Here is an 18,268-nt window from a genome sequence, read left to right on the forward strand (position 1 = left end):
GCGCGCTGTGTTAAGAAGCAGTACGGCTGGTTGGGTTGTGCTTCGGAGGACGCATGGCTTTCGACCTTTGTCTCTCCCGAGCCCGTACGGGAGTCGTAGCGATGAGACAAGGTAGTAATTACTAGCGATTGGATTCCACGAAAATTGGGGAGAAAATGGGAAAAAAAAGAAAAAAGAAGAAAAAAAAAATATATATATATATACTTCTGTGTATTGAATCCCTCGCAAAGAAGGTCACCAATTGCTATATGTGTTAAAAAAAAAAAAAAAAAAAAAAAAAGCAGACACTGAATATCCCTTTGAGCAAGGTGAAGTTATTAATTAGGCTTCGGATGGTGTATCAATACACCCAGTCACTACAAAAATACAGGCGTCCTTCCTAACTAAGTTGCTGGAGAGGAAGGAACCCTCTCAGGGATTTCACGATGAGGCCAATGGTGATTTAAAAATTAGAGAGTTTAATGGCTTTGATAGGAGAAAACTGAAGATTGACCAACAACATTGAAGTTACTCCACAATATTAACTTAAATGACAGATTGAAAAGGAAGCCTATACAGAAAGTATTACGTTTGGCGCAAATCCAATACAACACATTACTGAGTACCACTCATGATGTTATAGGTATGATTGTCATCAGCAAGGTCTAGGGAGTTTTTTTTAAAGAAAAAAAAAACGGAATAGAGCTAAGCACAGGCAAAATAGTCATAGAGAAATACCTGGTTCTGTCTGCTTTCCAAGGTCGAATCTATACTGCGTTGCTTACCAATACGGCATTGAATGTTCTTGAGTGGCCTAGTTACAGTTTTCACTTAAGTCTGCTTGAAAATCTAGGGCAAGACTTGAAAATTGCTGTCTAGCAATGATCAACAACCAACTTCACAGAGCTTGAAGACCTTTAAAAATAACAATGGGCAAATATCGTGCAATCCAGGTTAGTGGTTGACCGATTAATCAGAATGGCCAATTTCAAGATTTCATAACAATTGGAAATCAGTATTTTTGGACACCGATTTGGCCGATTTAAAAAAAAAAAAAATTACACCTTTTATTTCATCTTTATTTAACTAGGCAAGTCAGTTAAGAACACATTCTTATTTTCAATGACGGCCTAGGAACGGTGGGTTAACTGTCTCGTTCAGGGGCAGAACGACAGATTTTTACCTTGTCAGCTCGGGGGATTCAATCTTGCAACCTTACAGTTAACTAGTCCAACGCTCTTACCACCTGATTACATTCCACTCCACGAGGAGCCTGCCTGTTACGCGAATGCAGTAAGCCAAGGTAAGTTGCTAGCTAGCATTAAACTTATCTTTAAAAAAACAATCAATCAATCATAATCCAGTGGTGGGCCGTCAGGGCCTGCAAGGCCTTCTCTGCTGGCCTAAACATCATCAGAATATAATTTTTTTTAAAATATATTTTCCCACAAATATGTATTAAATTATTCCCCAGAGTAAGAGTTATACTCTTCATTTCATAGCTTTCCTCTTGGTTGCACTGCTTCCAGCCCCAGGTTGAGATTTGGAGGGCTGGTCTTTGTGTTAGATCTTTTATCCAATCATATTCTGCCATCATGTGTTGCCAGGGGTCTAAAATCTGCCCTCAGGCCTTCAGAATCAACAGTGCGGGCGCTTGTAGCTTATAGTGAATGGAAATGAAAATTTAGTGTCAACCAATCAGCTTTAGAGTTGGCTATTGTACGCCTGCTGGCTGGCTCCAGTGTTACACAGGAGCCAGCTAGCAGGCGTAGTGCGTGCACGTCTTTTGATTGGATTACCAATATTGAGAGGCAGGTCCTATGGAGATCTAGGAAACTGAATTTGATAAACGAATTAATTCGCGTACTACTAAGCTGTTTTTTCAACCCACAATGGAGGAAGGAGGAGAAGATATCGATTTGATTGAGGATATAATTATAACGCCATTCTCAAGACTAACTTTTCAAGAAAAGTTAGACATTGTAAGGAGAGGTCGCCCGACGCCACAAAGCCTGTCACAGGCGGGAAAGGGCTTCGTTCGCTCGCCACTTTCAAAGTTTCAACTACGAGTTTTGTCAATGGCTCACAGGCTCCTTGGCTCCGAGAAGCACTGCAAACTGTACTGCTGGGAATGCCTATTATTTGCAAGTGATCGATTTGGTGTTTGGAGCCACACTGGCTTTGCAAACTTGAGTTGTCTAACCAAGCCATCAACGAGACACCAAAGTACGGCTGGGCACTAACAAGCAATGGTGCTTTTGAAAACTTTTGGGGACACCGGAGTGGATCTACAGCTCAAAGAACAAGCGCGCAGGGCAACGGAGCTGCACAATGAAAAGGTGAAGGGAAATATTGAAAAGACTCATTGATTGTGTCATGTTTCAATTTGTCAATTTCAAGGTGACGCAACGCCTGGTTATACTGCGTTTCTGTCTAAATGTATAGTGTCTAGAGCCATGGCATCATAATGATGGTAATAAGAGGTGGATTAATTCGGGTGGGACTGTGTAGTACCTCACTGAAGGCCCAGGCCCCAGGCCCACGGCACGCCACTGTCATAATCACTAGTTAACTACACATGGTTGATGATATTACTAGTTTATCTAGCGTGTCCTGCGTTGCATATAATCGATGCGGTGCGTATCGTTGCTCCAATGTGTACCTAACCATAAACATCAATGCCTTTCTTAAAATCGAAAACCTCCCTGTTCTTTGTGGTTGAATCTGTGCTTGAAATTCACTACTCGACTGAGGGACATTTTTACTCTTTGGAACTTATGATAAACATAAAAACAAAACAAAAATGAATAAGTCAATTGGTGTGAATACTTTCTAAGGCACAGTATATACAGTACATATAGCCTAGAATAAGTGCAATATGATAAGAAGTGCAAATATGCAAGTTGTTGTGCAAAATCCAAGATACAAAATCAAAGACTGATAAGGCAGCAAGGTTACATCATTCACCACAGCTACACTAAGTATGTGGACACCCCTTCAAATGATTGGATTCAGCTATTTCAGCCATACCTTTTGCTGACAGGTGTATGAAACCGAGCATGCAGTCATGCAATCTCCATAGACAAATATTGGCAGTAGAATGGCCTGTACTGAAGAGCTCAGTGAATTTCAATGTGGCACCGTCATATGACAACAAGTCTGTTTGTCAAATTTCTGCTCTGCTAAAGCTGCCCCGGTCAACTGTAAGTGCTGTTATTGTGAAGTGGAAACATCTAGGAGCAACAACGGCTCAGCCACTGTGTGGTAGGCCACACAAGCTCACAGAACGTGACCTCCGAGTGCTGTAGCATTTTCCAATCGCTAGTCCTTGGTTGCAACACTCACTACCGAGTTCCAAACTGCCTCTGGAAGCAACGTCAGCATAAGACTGTTCTTTGAGAGCTTCATGAAATGGGTTTCCATGGCCGAGCAGCCGCACGCAAGCCTAAGAACACCATGCGCAATGCCAAACATCGGCTAGAGCTGTGTAAAGCTCGCCGCCATTGGACTTTGGAGCAGTGGAAACGCGTTCTCTGGACTGATGAATCACGCTTCACCATCTGGCAGTCTGACAGATAAATCAAGGTTTAATAAAGGTTAGAATAATGGTCTGGGACTGTTTTTCATGGTTTGGGCTAGGCCCCTTAGTTCCAGTGATGGAGAAGAACTTGACTGGCCTACACAGAGCCCTAACCTCAACCACATCGAACACCTTTGGGATGAATTGGAACTCCGACTGTGAGCAAGGCCTAATCACCCAGCATCAGTACCGAACCTCACTAATGCTCTTGTGGCTGAATGGAAATCCCCTCAGCAATATTCCACCTTCTAGTGGAAAGCCTTCCCAGAAGAGTGGAGCCTGTTAGAGCAGCAAAGGGGGGACCAACTCCATATTAATGCCCATAATTTTGGAATGAGATGTTCGACGAGCAGGTGTCCACATACCTTGTGTTAACATAATCTATGAGCTGCTTTTGGTTGGAATTTGTGGAGGGTGATGGCTATTAGGTATGTTGTTCAGGCTTCTGAGAAATTGTAATGATCTTGCTCTTGTTGAAGATAAGTGAAATAACACGCATATGACATATTACATTGTGTACTAATGTTGCATTTTTGTGTTTTCAATAGATTTGTTTAGATGTGTTTCAGACAAAGTGACAGCACATTGTAATAAAAGGATTTCACTTGACAAAAAGTACACGTTGAAGATTGGGCACCAAGACGACACTGTTTACAAAGGAAACAAGAAAGAAATAGAAGAGTTGAGCAAATTCTACCTTAAAGAGGAAGTGAAGATGGTAGTGATTGGTGTAATAGATGGTTTTGATGAGTGCGAGGCAGAGAGTGGGCAACTGTTGATTTTGGTAGGTGAGGACTGGAAGGTGTATGCTTACGAGACAGAGTGTCTTCATCTGGTTGCAAAGAGTATGGAAAATCTGTTTGAATCAGGGCTGAATTACCCAGGAATCAAAACCTTCTACCGTGGCCAGTGTTTTGCAGACATGGTAAGATCAAAACTGATTAGCGATGTATGTGTCTACCTTATAATTAAGTTTCAAGAGGGATGTTTTCAGACAATTATTTGAAAGTAGAGGTTTAGTGGCTAAACCACAAAGGACAGGCCACTAATGTAACAACTATTTAAATGCACTTTTTCAGACACCAGAAGAATGGTCTGATGTTGAACGTGACAGTGATGAGATGCAGAAAAAAGAGGATGCACATAAGTGTTTCCTGAAGTCAACAGAAGAAGAATTTCTGAAAAACCTTGAAATCATCCAACGCAGATCATGCAGGAAAAAAAAGGTTAATTTTTGTTATACTTTGCACCTTAATTGTAAATCATTTTATAAATGTGTTATTAGTTTAAATCAAGCATAAACAACAATGAAAAGGTTTTATTCAGGGCGAATTCAATGTGACAAGCTCTACTTAGACATTATTTTGTCATTCTTATGGATTCATTCCTCATATTGGCAAATGTATTCTCAACAGATGCCAGAGAAGCAGTGTGAAAGAGCTACAGTAGAACACTCCAAAAAGAAGCTGCGTTCTAATTGTGATCAACTGTGTTTATCCTCTTTGATATAAGATAGGTGTTCCCTATGACACTAATGATGTTGAGTAACCAAAATGTTTATCTATTGCACTCTTCATGCACCTTTTGCATATATTTATATTGCAAATTATATATAATGCTCATCAGTATGCTGGTATCTATTTGCATTGACCCCTTTGTTCATGCTGCTGTTACTTAATGTTTATAATTAATGCATAGTCACTTTACCCCTACCTACAGGCACATATTACCTCAATTACCTAAACTAACTTATAATGTTACTTAATTTTTTTAGCAAATATTTTATTTTACTCTGCATTGTTGGTTAAGGGCTACACCTGTTGTATTTGGCACATGTGACAAATAACATCTGATTTGACTGAAGCAGGTTTTCCTGTAGGATTTTGTCTGTTTCCTGTTTCTTTTTATACTGAAAAACTCCCCAGTATTTTCCCATGTCAAGCATACCCATACCATAATGCAGCCACCATGTTTGAAATTAAGGAGGCAGTTACTCAGTGATGTGTTGTGTTGGATTTGCCCAAATAATACAGTGCATTATGAAAGTATTCAGGCCCCTTGACTTTTGTCACATTTTTTTACGTTACAGCATTATTCTAAAATGGATTAAATAAAACAATGTCCTCATCAATCTACACACAATACCATTTAATGACAAAGCAAAAACAGGTTAAGAAATTTTAGCAAATGTAATACAAATAAAAACAGAAACATCTTATTTACATATGTTGTATTCAGACCCTTTGTTATGAGACTCGAAATTGAGCTCAAGTGCATCCTGTTTCGAAAGCTTGATTGGAGTCCACCTGTGGTAAATTCAATTGATTGGACATGATTTGGAAAGGCACACAGCTGTCTATATAAGGTCCCAAAGTTGACAGTGCATGTCAGAGCAAAAACCAAGCCATGAGGTCGAAAGAATTGTCCGTAGAGCGAGGCACAGGTCTGGGGAAGTGTACCAAAAAATATCTGCAGCATTGATGGTCCCCAAGAACACAGTGGCCACCATCAGAAGTTTGGAACCACCAAGACTCTACCTAGAGCTGGCCACCCGGCCAAACTGAGCAACCGAGGGAGAAGGGCCTTGGTCAGGGAGGTAACGAAGAACCCGATGGTCACTCTGATAGAGCTCCAGAGTTCCTCTGTGGAGATGGGAGAACCAGAAGGACAACCATCTCTGCAGCACTCTACCAATCAGGCCTTTATGGTAGAGTGGCCAGACAGAAGCTACTCCTCAGTAAAAGGCACATGACAGCCCGCTTAGAGTTTGCCAAAAGTCACCTAAAGGACTCTCAGACGATGAGAAACAAGACTCTCTGGTCTAAATGCCAGGCTTCATGTCTGGAGGAAACCTGGCACCATCCCTATGGTGAAGCATGATGAGCGAGGCACAGGTCTGCTGTGGGGATGTTTTTCAGCGGCAGCGACTGGGAGACTAGTCCGGATTGAGGGAAAGATGAAGGGAGCAAAGTACAGAGAGATCATTGGTGAAAACCTGCTCTAGAGCGCTCAGGACCTCAGACTGGAGCAAATGTTCACCTTCCAACAGGATAACGACCCTAAGCACACAGCCAAGACAACAAAGGAGTGGCTTCGGGACAGGCCTCTGAATGTCCTTGAACCCGATCTATGGAGAGACCCGAAAATAGCTGTGCAGCAAAGCTCCCCATCCATCCTGACAGAACTTGAGAGGATCTGCAAAGATGAATTGGAGAAACGGCCAAACCTGTTTTCGCTTTATCATTATGGGGTATTGTGTGTAGGTTGATGAGGGGGTAAAAATGTTTTAATCCATTTTACAATAAGGCTGTAACATAACAATATGGAAAAGGTCAATGGGTCTGAATGCACTGTAAGGCTTTGCATTTAGCCCAAAAAGTCTATTCCTTTGCTGTGTTTTTTTGTTGTTGAGTACCGTAATTGCTGGACTATTAAGCGCACCTGAATATAAGCCGCACCCACTGAATTTAATTTTTTTATTTATTTTGTACATAAATAAGCCGCACGTGTCTATAAGCCACAGGTGCCTACCGGTACATTGAAACAAATGAACTTTACACAGCCTTTAAACGAAACACGGCTTGTAACAAAAATAAATAGGCTTTAACGAAACACGGCTTGTAACAAAAATAAATAGGCTTTAACGAAACAGGCTTGTAACATTTTCTTTTTTTAAATAGCAGTAAACAATAGCCTACCAAGAAAGTCCTTGGTCACTATCTTCCTCCTGTGCACTGAAACCACTGAAGTCATCTCCTTTGGTGTCGGAGTTGAATAGCCTCAGAATTGCTTCATCCGATGTTGGATCGTTTTCATTGTGCTCTCCTCACTTTCATCCGGAGGCAAACTCATCCAAGCCTCATTTTCTAATTCGGGCCATCTGCTTTTCTTTCCTCTGAAAAATGTTGTTGTCTTTTTGCACTAAGTCAGTTTCTCACGCTGCTGTTTCCAACGTCTTATCATCGACTCATTAAGGCTCCCGTGCAGCAGCACTATTTCCTTTTCCAACAGCCAGATCGATCGCCTTCAAATTGAAAGCTGCATCATATGCATTTCTCCGTGTCTTTGCCATGATGAGGGTGACAAAATGACTACCGTAATCAGAATGATGGAAGTTTGAGCGCCCTCGATTTACATCACATTATGTGACGGTGCTCAGTTTTTTGGCGGCATGAATTTGTGAAAGCGGGAAAAATCCATAAATTAGCCGCGTCATTGTATAAAGCGCAAGGTTCATAGCGTGGGAAAAAAGTAGCGGCTTATAGTCCGGAAATTACGGTATTACTTTAGGGCCTTGTTGCATGTTTTGGAATATTTATATTCTGTATATTTGTATTATTTTCACTGTCATTTAGTTTATTATTGAGAGTCACTACAATGTTGTTGGTCCATCCTCAGTTTTCTTCCATCACAGCCATTAAACTATGTAGCTGTTGTCACCAATGGCCTCATGGTAACATCCCTGAGCAGTTTCATTCCTGTCCTGCAGCTCAGTTCAGCAGGATGACTATCTTTGATGTGTCTGGGTGGTTTAATATATAATCTACAGTATAATTATTAACTATACCATGCTTAAAGAGATATTCAATGTCTGATTTGATATTGTTACCCATCTACTAATCACTGACCTTCTTTATGAAGCTTTTGAAAAAGCTCCCTGGTCTTTGTAGTATAATCTGTGCTTGAAATTCAATACTTGACATGCAGAGAACCTTAATAAAAAGGTTCCTGGAGGCACATTCAGGGTTTCCCCTGGTGTAGCAATGGAAGGAACCCCTAAAGGATCCTCCAGGAATCTTTTCTTTGTAAAGTGCTCTTTGTAAAGCAGGTTTTTGTGTATGTAAGGTGCTATACAAATAAGTATTTCTGTTAACTTTAAAATATCTATTTTTTATCACATTTGATGAACCTCTCCCACCCCTGATCTCAAGTAAACCCCTGGTGGGAATCGAATAGTGTACCATTTCGGTTAGCTGGAACTTAAAGTTCACTAAAGTGCATATGGCAGAAAAGTAAAAAAATCTGTCATACTCAATTATGACGGACTGTTAGATTAAAAAGTCATTATATTATAATAACACTAACAATGTTTGGAGATTTGAATTATGTATTACACCACTGTCGCATTTAGTTTTTTTGCACTGAGAGCCCTTATCATTTTCTCTCCTTGATGTCAGAAATACTGCTTGTATTCTTACTTCCCCTCTAGTGAGGGACTAAAATTCATACCTGCGAAACGTGGGGAGTGGAATCTCTGGCCATGTGGGTGGGGCTTCAGCTAAGGAAATTCAGCTCGTGCAATATGTTGCCAACCTTGTGGACAACCACTCCTACATGGTGTCATGTGATTATTATACACTTGACAGTTCACATCAACTTTGTGGCAGGCTACACACGTCAATCCTCGCAGAGAACATGGCTGATACAGTAAGAATCTTATTTATCTGGTTGAGTTGTGATAATTAGAAGTTTAATTTAATGTAAATTACAATTTGTTGTAATAAAGGTCATCATCTTTTCTGTTGCACTTGCAGAGGTTTTTGGAAAGGTAAGCTGCTTAAAGTTTTCACACGATATATGTATAATTTTGAAAATGTACAGATGACATTGTAAAATGTTATATTAGCATTGAACAACTATCTTTTAATATGATCAAATGAAAATAACCAGTTATCTGAAAAGTTGTCATTAGCTGTTAGACAGAAGCATCTTGTTACAAAAATCAAACAGGCTAATAAGTTCATGATCTTGTAACTTGTTTAATTAAGAGAAATCATTGAATTAAGAGATTTTCCCACAGAGTAATGCTTTCATAAAATGACAAAGTGGTCGAATCAAGAATGATCAGATGGGAATTTTCTGAATATGATGTTGACTATCGCAGGGCAGAAGAATTTCAAAGTGAGGACGGTTTCCAAGGAAATGCAGCAAAAATAATTTGCAAAGTGGTGGAATTTTGTGCAAAAAACAGAAATTTGCACATCATAACATTAGCAGAAGAGGTATGTATTGCATGTTAATTGTGATCGAATTTCTCTATCTACTTCCCCAAAGTCAGATGAACAAGTGGGTAACAATAAATTGTATGTATCTATGTGCAGATTGAAGGAAGTCACTAACTAGCGTAAGCACAATTGTTAACTAGTGTTAGCGCAATGACTGGTAGTCTATGGGAACAGAGATACACAAAAATGGTATTCACGAGTTCATCAGACTCTGGGGAAGTAGATAAATGGCCTCATTGCCAAAATGACCACTATCCCTTTTACGCTTTAAAAGTACGGACTCAGACCTTCATAATGGATATCATACACTGTAGTTGGAGGAAACATGGGATATTATGTTGCTTTGAAAATAAATAAAGTTGTTATCCCACACTAAAGGAAACAAGTAGTAAAAATGCTCTTGAAAGGTTTTCACACTTGTTCGAGAGCTCTTGTTTGTGTACGCCTATTCAGTGTCATTCACACCCTCCTAAGCCGCAGCCCCACCCATGTCTTTAAGAATTCAAATGTTAATGCATGTGAGTCAACAGTAATAGCTTTTTGCTAAAAAGTTATTTTTGTCAATTTGAATGAAAAACTATTACAGTAAGGTACTTAACTGTTACACAGACATGATTTTGTATTGATATAAAAACAGCTGCAATGGGCCTTTAACACAGCAGTGTCCACGAAAACATTTGGGGTTATAATTAATTAATTAATTATTAATTAACTTTGTGTTTTCAAGATGCTTCATAGCATCTTTTTCCTAGGTAACATACATGTACGAAAGTGCTCTCCGGAAATGATCTTGTCAAGCGGGATGCTGGAGAGAGTGAGGGAAGTGTTTCCGAGACCACTGGCGAGTTACAGCACGGAACTGCCTCGTCGGACACCCTTCTCCTGTCTACTAGATATGGTTAGTGTTTCTTAACTTAAGGTTCTTAAAAACTAAGTAAATGGACTTACACTGCCAACAGACCTACCACCCTGCATCTCATTGCTGGCTTGTCTCTGAAGATAGGCGGGGTTGGGCCTGGTCGATCCTTGCTGGAAGGCCAGTAGGGGGCACTCTTTATGCTGGTGTAATGGAGATCCAAATGTCCCCGACTCTGTTGTCACTAAAGATCTCCTGACACCTATCACAAGAATATATGTTTTAACCCTGGTTTCTGGTTAAATTCCCAAACTAGTTATACCATCATGACCACCTAATCATTCCAGCTTCCAATTGTGTTACGAAACCACCTGTCCAGTCTGTCTGAATGTGTGCATTGATGTAAGAAGTAAGCATATCAGGATTGGGCTCACTTCAGAAGTTTGGAATTGACTCCCATTCAACTCATGAGTGAAATTCTAATTAAATTAGCCACACCCCACCGGATGTAGAATTTGAATTTGAGTGACAGGAAGCATAATTATTTCAGTGCAATTCAAAGGAAATTCCACTATCATAGAACATGAGAGTTAATTTGGATAGTCCAGATAGTCCTTCCGTATCTTCCCCGTATTTAACAAAATGTTAATAATTAATTAAATATAATAACTTTGTATATTTGCATACAGGTTTTGTTTTCCTTGATCATTAATTTTAATCAATAGTTTCATCAATATCTTATATGCATGTATATAATGATATGTTGTATATTTTATGTACAACATGTGTATATCTATAGACTACACCTAAGATAGAATAGAGGAGGCATTTGAATTTCACTGAAATCAATTCTATTTCCTTTCATTCAAATTTGAATTGAAATTATGTATCCTGTTTACTAATTCACATTCAATTCAAATTTAAGAATGTAATTGGAATTTATGAGGCATTCTCAATTCATTTCTGAAACCTGCGTAAATCTCTCATTTAATTCTGGATTAACACGTAGATTCTATGAATAGAATAGATTCTAATCTATTCTATGTATGCACAACATACAGTATATGCATTTCATTGATAAATCAGAGCCAAACTATATTGCTGCGCTTGTGAATGAGCGTTACAACCCGCCTGGAAAACACCCTCCATTCACATTTTATGTTAACAAAAAAAGCGCAATGGCAAAGCTGATCACATTTCTGTAGTGGGGTGGGCAGAATGTGTTAATCTGTTGCAGTGACTTTAAACAAAAAATGCATGCTGCAAGTGCCAAACACTGGCCGTGCATTCTGCAAGATTGTCTATTGAACAATTTAAAAGTAAATGCTGTCTACTGCCCACACTTCTATGCAAAACATGAATTGTTGTTCAATATTTTGTTCATCAATACATGATTGTGTTTCTATCTCCTGCCTCATATTGCACAGCAATACTGTAACCTACTCATACTGTCAAATATTTTAAATAGGCTACCAGTCTATTTACTTTCGAGCATGGATATTAAATGAGCAATTGTAGCCTAAAATGTGTTGTGTAGCGTTAATAAACCAGTCATGTCAGAAAAGGAGAGACATGCCCTGCAATATGATTATGATTTCGGCCTGTATAATACATGTAAAATAAAGATATTAGGTGACATGCTGCTGCATGGTTTCCTTACCAACGGCAAATGCATATTTAAAAAAAAATCATTAGGCCCGTTATACTATTTTTATTAACCTACCATTATTATAATTCCTGTGAATCTAACACCTCAATTTCCCCCAAAAGAACAATGTTTGCTTGCAATACAGTTGATCAACCACTAGAATTTGTGCATACATATGGTTTGAGATTTGAGTGGAGATAAGCAGACTTTCCCGTCAAGTTCAAAATGAATAAATACCAACCTTTTGCAGGAAAACTGGTCCACGCAAGGTTTACAGCATTTTTGTGCACATATACCTTTGATATATGAGGCCCTAGGTGTTGGATGCGTGTGTCTATAAGAGAGCTCAGTCTTGACTCTCTTAGTCGGCCAGTCCAAGCAGGTTAGAGTCCAAAATGGCGGTGCCCAAAATAATGATTTCTAAAAAAAGGAAAACACAAAGGCATGCTCAAACAAAAGTATTCACACATATAAAATGTTGCAAGGCTCACAACTGATAGCAATCACATGCTTATCAGGCCTCAATAGCAGAACCCAGCACCTGCACCAGTTGCTGCTGCCACCTAGGGATGGGGTGTGGAAGTAGTAGGTCGTGCTCTACCTTGCAGACATTGCATCTCATCATCACATCAACCAATGGTTGTGTCACGTCATCGATTGTGCAATGGGACATCAGATTAATTTATGATATGATGTGGTTAGTTGATATGATAAATACATATCCAGGCGTTGTGAGATCTGGCAGGAGTCAGCAATGTATTCAGCTTGGAACTCTGCCGTAGTGTGCTGTCTTGCTATGGCCTAACACTGAACTACCCCAATTCCTAACATTGGCTCATTCAATCTTTCTCAACTATTCCCCAGATTATTGCTGTAGATGAGAATGAGTTCTCATTTAACTGACTTGGTAAAATAAATATGCTTATTTCTCATGTGCTCTTTACAACAGGGATTTGTTTTGCTCTGTTTGAAAATGGGTTCCATACCAAATGGAATTTCTTCAACCAAGAGCAGTGACTTCTTATACTTTAATTTACTACACAAAAGAACTGGTCAAAGCAACCAAAGTTAGTATTTTAATTTTGATAGTCATATGTTTGCAGGTTGTCACCCTAAGGACAGAAGATGACACAGAAGATGATATCAAAAACCATCTGTCCAATCTCATCACAAGATTGGGTTTGGTTGGTGATCACAACTTGATCGCGGCAACAATATGCGTCTCCTACTACACTGATGACCAACATAAACCGATGTTTCATTACTATGGGGCATCTTTGTCCAGCACTGGGTACAAGGAACGAAAGATCCTGATTGCCTCATCTTGTGTACACACATGGCACCATTATGTGTCACTTGCTGTTATGGAAAAAACACCTGTAACATTTATAAGGCCAGTGAGATGCAGAGCTTTTAGTGTGGATAGCATCCATACAGAAAAGCCACCTTGTAAACCCTGCCGTGAGCTCTTCAAGCTCGAGCACGCAGATCCTCCGACTGGCAACAACATCTATGGTAATTGTGCTGAGGTGGAGAGCCTGAGCAAATTACTCGGGAATGAAGACGAACGGCTCAGAAGGGTAAGAGATCGTACGGGAATAAAAAAAAAGGCAATAAAAACCTTGTCAAACAGATTGAAAGAGTTTGGTCTTGTGTCCTATAATGCCGACAAAGTGTTTCGGCCTCCACCTACCAGGAGGATATAATAAGGCATTTTGCTATTTTTCACAAATATAACATTTGATGTATCCTATTTAAATTGTTTGCCTTACAAGTTAAATTAAGTATACCCCTATATGTGTATACCCCTATTGCTTTGAAAGGTTTTCTTTTGTATACCTCTTTATAAGTCACATTAAAATGTGTTTTTCCTCATTTTCACTATTTGTTTTCATTCTAGTTGACTCCGTAAACATAATATAAGAATGTAAAACATTGTTAGTCTGGTCTGGGTCTCTGTCTACAAAAAATATCAGATTCAAATGATAGTTTTTCTTTGCAATGATTGTATTATAATTTTTTTTACTGTAAGAAATGTTTGCCATCAATCCCATAGTCAGCACTACTGGCTAATTAAAGTGCTGTAGATCAAAGATGCACACTTTAATATTTGTATGTATTACTCTGTATCTTGCTTGTCATTTTACATTGTTCAGTAAGTGCTCATTTCAGAAGTGCTTTTGGCTACTATGTTTTCTATGAAAGGTGATAAATAAAGTCTATATATTTTATAGAGATTTCTTTTCTAATCCTACATTCTTCCCCAATTCAGATAATAAGCACAAGACATCAGTGTAACGTAAAAACATTGTGTAAGACCATGATAAAAAGAAAGATGAAAAATAACAAAAGACAGAACTACTGCTAATTACACGTTCCCAGCCAGACTGAAGCTTTATCACCTGTATTGTAAGAAGCAGTATTTAGTGAAATTGGACACAAGGGAGAAATTACTGTAAGGAACCATAATTAGCTACAGAACATGAGTAACTTTACTATAGCCTGTGTTCCTGTTGCTATGTCTAATGTACCATAAGGTGTACTGTATGGGGATCAAAAGAAATTCACATTTACATACCTTTTAACCCTTTACTTAGTACTTTGTTGAAGCACCTTTGGCAGCGATTACAGCCTCAAGTCTTCTTGGGTATGACATTCAGAGACTTCGCCAGAAGCCACTTCTGCATTGTCTTGTTGGAAGGGGAACCTTCACCCCAGTCTGAGGTCCTGAATTCTCTGGAGCAGGTTTTTATCAAGGACCACTCTGTACTTTGCTCCGTTCATCTTTCCCTCAATCTGGCCTACTCTTCCAGTACCTGCCATTGAAAAACATCCCCACAGCATGGTGCTACCACCACCATGCTTCACCCTTGGGATTGGGCCAGGTTTCCTCCAGACGTGACACTTGGCATTCAGGCCAAAGAGTTCAATCTTGATTTCATCAGACCAGAGAATCTTGTTTCTCATGGTCTGAGAGTCTTTAGGTGCCTTTTGCCTTTTGGCCAACTCCAAGGAGGCTGTCGTGCCTTTTACTGAGGAGTGGCTTCCGCCTTACCACTCTACCATAAAAGCCTGATTGGTGGAGTGCTGCAGAGATGGTTGTCCTTCTGGAAGGTTCTTCCATCTCCACAGAGGAACTCTGGAGCTCTGTCAGAGTGATCATCGGGTTCTTGGTCACCTCCCTGACCAAGGCCCTTCTCCCCCGATTGCTCACTTTGGCCGGGTGGTCAGCTCTATTAAGAGTCTTGGTGGTTCCAGACTTCTTCCATCTAAGAATCATAGAGGCCACTGTGTTCTTGGGGAACTTCAATGCTGCAGACGTTTTTTGGTACCCTTCCCCAGATCTGTGCCTCGACGCAATCCTGTCTTTGAGCTCTACGGACAATTCCTTCGACCTCATATTTGTTTTTTTGCTCTGAAATGCACTGTCAACTGTGAGACCTTATCTTCTACTTGCACACAATCCCGGATCCGGGAGCACCCCCATCAGTAAAAAAGCTGACTAGCATAGCCTAGCATAGCGTCACAAGTAAATACTAGCATCTAAATATCATTAAATCACAAGTCCAAGACACCAGATGAAAGATACACATCTTGTGAATCCAGCCATCATTTCTGATTTTTAAAATGTTTTACAGGGAAGACACAATATGTAAATCTATTAGCTAACCACGATAGCAAAAGACACAACTTTTTTTTCCCACCATTTTTTTCCTGCATAGGTAGCTATCACAATTTCGACCAAATAAAGATAGAAATAGCCACTAACCAAGAAACAACTTCATCAGATGACAGTCTGATAACATATTTATTGTATAGCATATGGTTTGTTAGAAAAATTTGGATATTTCAGGTACAAATCATAGTTTACCATTGCAGCCACCATCACAACTCTCACCAAAGCAACTAGAATAACTACAGAGACCAACGTGAATTACCTAAATACTCATCATAAAACATTTATGAAAAATACACAGTGTACAGCAAATGAAAGACAAAGATCTTGTGAATCCAGCCAATATTTCAGATTTTTTAAGTGTTTTACAGCGAAAACACAATATAGCATTATATTAGCTTACTACAATAGCCAACCACACGACAGCATTGATTCAAGCCAACAATAGCGATAACGAATAAACCAGCAAAATATATACATTTTTTCACTAACCTTCTCAAACTTCTTCAGATGACAGTCCTATAACATCATATTACACAATACATATAGAGTTTGTTCGAAAATGTGCATATTTAGCGACACAAATTGTGGTTATACAATGAGAATGGTAGCCAAGCTGCCAACAATATGTCGGGAGAAATCTTGGGAGAGGCACCTAATCAGTAACTAATCCTAAACTTGACAAAAAAATACAGGTTGGACAGCAAATGAAAGATACATTAGTTCTTAATGCAATCGCTGTGTTAGATTTTTAAAATTAACGTTACTACGACATACAGCGTGCGTTAAAGCGAGACCGCACCGAAATTAATGGCGGAATATGAGTTTTACATTATTCAACAGAACAACGAATTAACATCATAAATAGTTCTTACTTTTTGATGAGCTCCCATCAGAATCTTGGGCAAGTTGTCCTTTTTCCAAAAGAATCGTTGCTCGGTTGTAGATTGTCGCCATCAACTTTGGAATTAGCAGTAAACATTAGCCATGTGGGCAAGACGTGCCCAACTCCCTAGAACGCAGCACAAATAAATACCCGAAAATCGCAATATACTGATATAAACTGATATAACTCAGTTTAAAATAACAACATTATGATGTCTTTAACACCTATATCGAATAAAAACAGAGCCGGATATATCTAAGGGCTATAACGGGAGCTTTCTAGAACGACATCCTGAGATCCCGTCCCGTCCCGTGTGGCTCAGTTGGTAGAGCATGGCGCTTGTAACGCCAGGGTTGTGGGTTCAATTCCCACGGCGGGACCAGGGTTCAATTCCCACGGGGGGACTAGGATAAATATGTATGAACTTTCCAATTTGTAAGTCGCTCTGGATAAGAGCGTCTGCTAAATGACTTAAATGTAAATGCGTCATGGCGAAGAGAAGAAAGGGAGGATCCCATGTTGCCAGCCCATTTATAAGCCCTCAGATCTGCCTAGCAACTCTATTCCAATTCTCACTATTCGCTGACATCCAGGGGAAGGCGTATGCAGTGCATCTCAACCAATAGAATACATGCAAATTAATAAACCGACCTCAGAACAGCCTGCAGATTTCAGCATTCTCACATCCTCATAGGAAAATTGCTCCAACTCGAGTTCTGTTTTACTCACAGATATAATTCAAACGGTTTTAGAAACTAGAGAGTGTTTTCTATCCAATAGTAATAATAATATGCATATTGTACGAGCAAGAATTGAGTACGAGGCAGTTTAATTTGGGAACGAAATTATTACAAAGTGCAAACAGCACCCCCTATTGAGAAAAGGTTATATTGACAGGTCTGTCCCTATAGGAAAACCCTTTTTGGTTCCAGGTAGAAATATTTTGGGTTCCATGAGGAACCCTCTGTGTATAGGGTTCTACCTGGAACCAAAAAGGTTTTACCTGGAACCAAAAAGTGTTCTTCAAAGGGTTTTCCTATGGGGACAGCCAAAGAACCCTTTAAGGTTCTAGATATCGTACAGTCAACCCTCCAATCAGAAATTGTGAGAACACTCATTTAGAATCCCTGAAGCTTAAACAGTACTTAAGTGTGTGTGTGCGCAGGGGCAGAGGCCAGTCTGAGGACCCACCACCCACCCTTAATTTTTTTCATGGGTTTTATAGTAAATACGTTTAATGTGCCATATCTGATTGTCAAACAAATCACTTCAAAATTTTGGTTACCTTTGCACGTTCATCCCAAAAAATTCCAGCAACTAAACAGTGCACTCGCTAACTTTCCTTAAATTGGTAAGTGGCTGAAACTATCTCACCGGAGAAAGCATCCGAGCGAGCGAAACATATCCCCTCTGTCTTACTCTATATAGTGTTTAGAAACATATTCTATTCTTATTTACAATAAAAAGGGACTCCAAAATTACACAATACATTATTTACCATTCATTTCTATTGGGCAGAAAATAATCTGAAACACAACCAAAACAAACAGCAAATGCATCCAACAAATTTGTTGAGTCACAAGCTTGATGTAGTCACTGCATGCTACTATGAATGTGAGACCAAATACTTAAGTTTTT

At 39.4% G+C, this 18,268-nt stretch overlaps 1 long non-coding RNA gene and 1 other non-coding gene across 2 annotated transcripts; both read left to right on the top strand.

Moving 5' to 3' along the window:
- Positions 1–221: 221 nt before the first annotated feature.
- LOC129830928 (uncharacterized) lies at positions 222–14,267 on the top strand. Its single transcript, XR_008755654.1, has 3 exons — positions 222–4,785; positions 4,975–10,462; positions 13,172–14,267. It is a non-coding gene; the product is annotated as an uncharacterized LOC129830928 (long non-coding RNA).
- Positions 14,268–16,937: 2,670 nt separating this feature from the next.
- On the top strand, positions 16,938–17,010 carry trnat-ugu (transfer RNA threonine (anticodon UGU)). Its single transcript has one exon. It is a non-coding gene; the product is annotated as a tRNA-Thr (tRNA).
- Positions 17,011–18,268: the final 1,258 nt, after the last annotated feature.

Source organism: Salvelinus fontinalis, chromosome 32 (genome assembly GCF_029448725.1).
Source record: "Salvelinus fontinalis isolate EN_2023a chromosome 32, ASM2944872v1, whole genome shotgun sequence".
In the NCBI taxonomy this organism is placed as follows: domain Eukaryota; kingdom Metazoa; phylum Chordata; class Actinopteri; order Salmoniformes; family Salmonidae; genus Salvelinus; species Salvelinus fontinalis.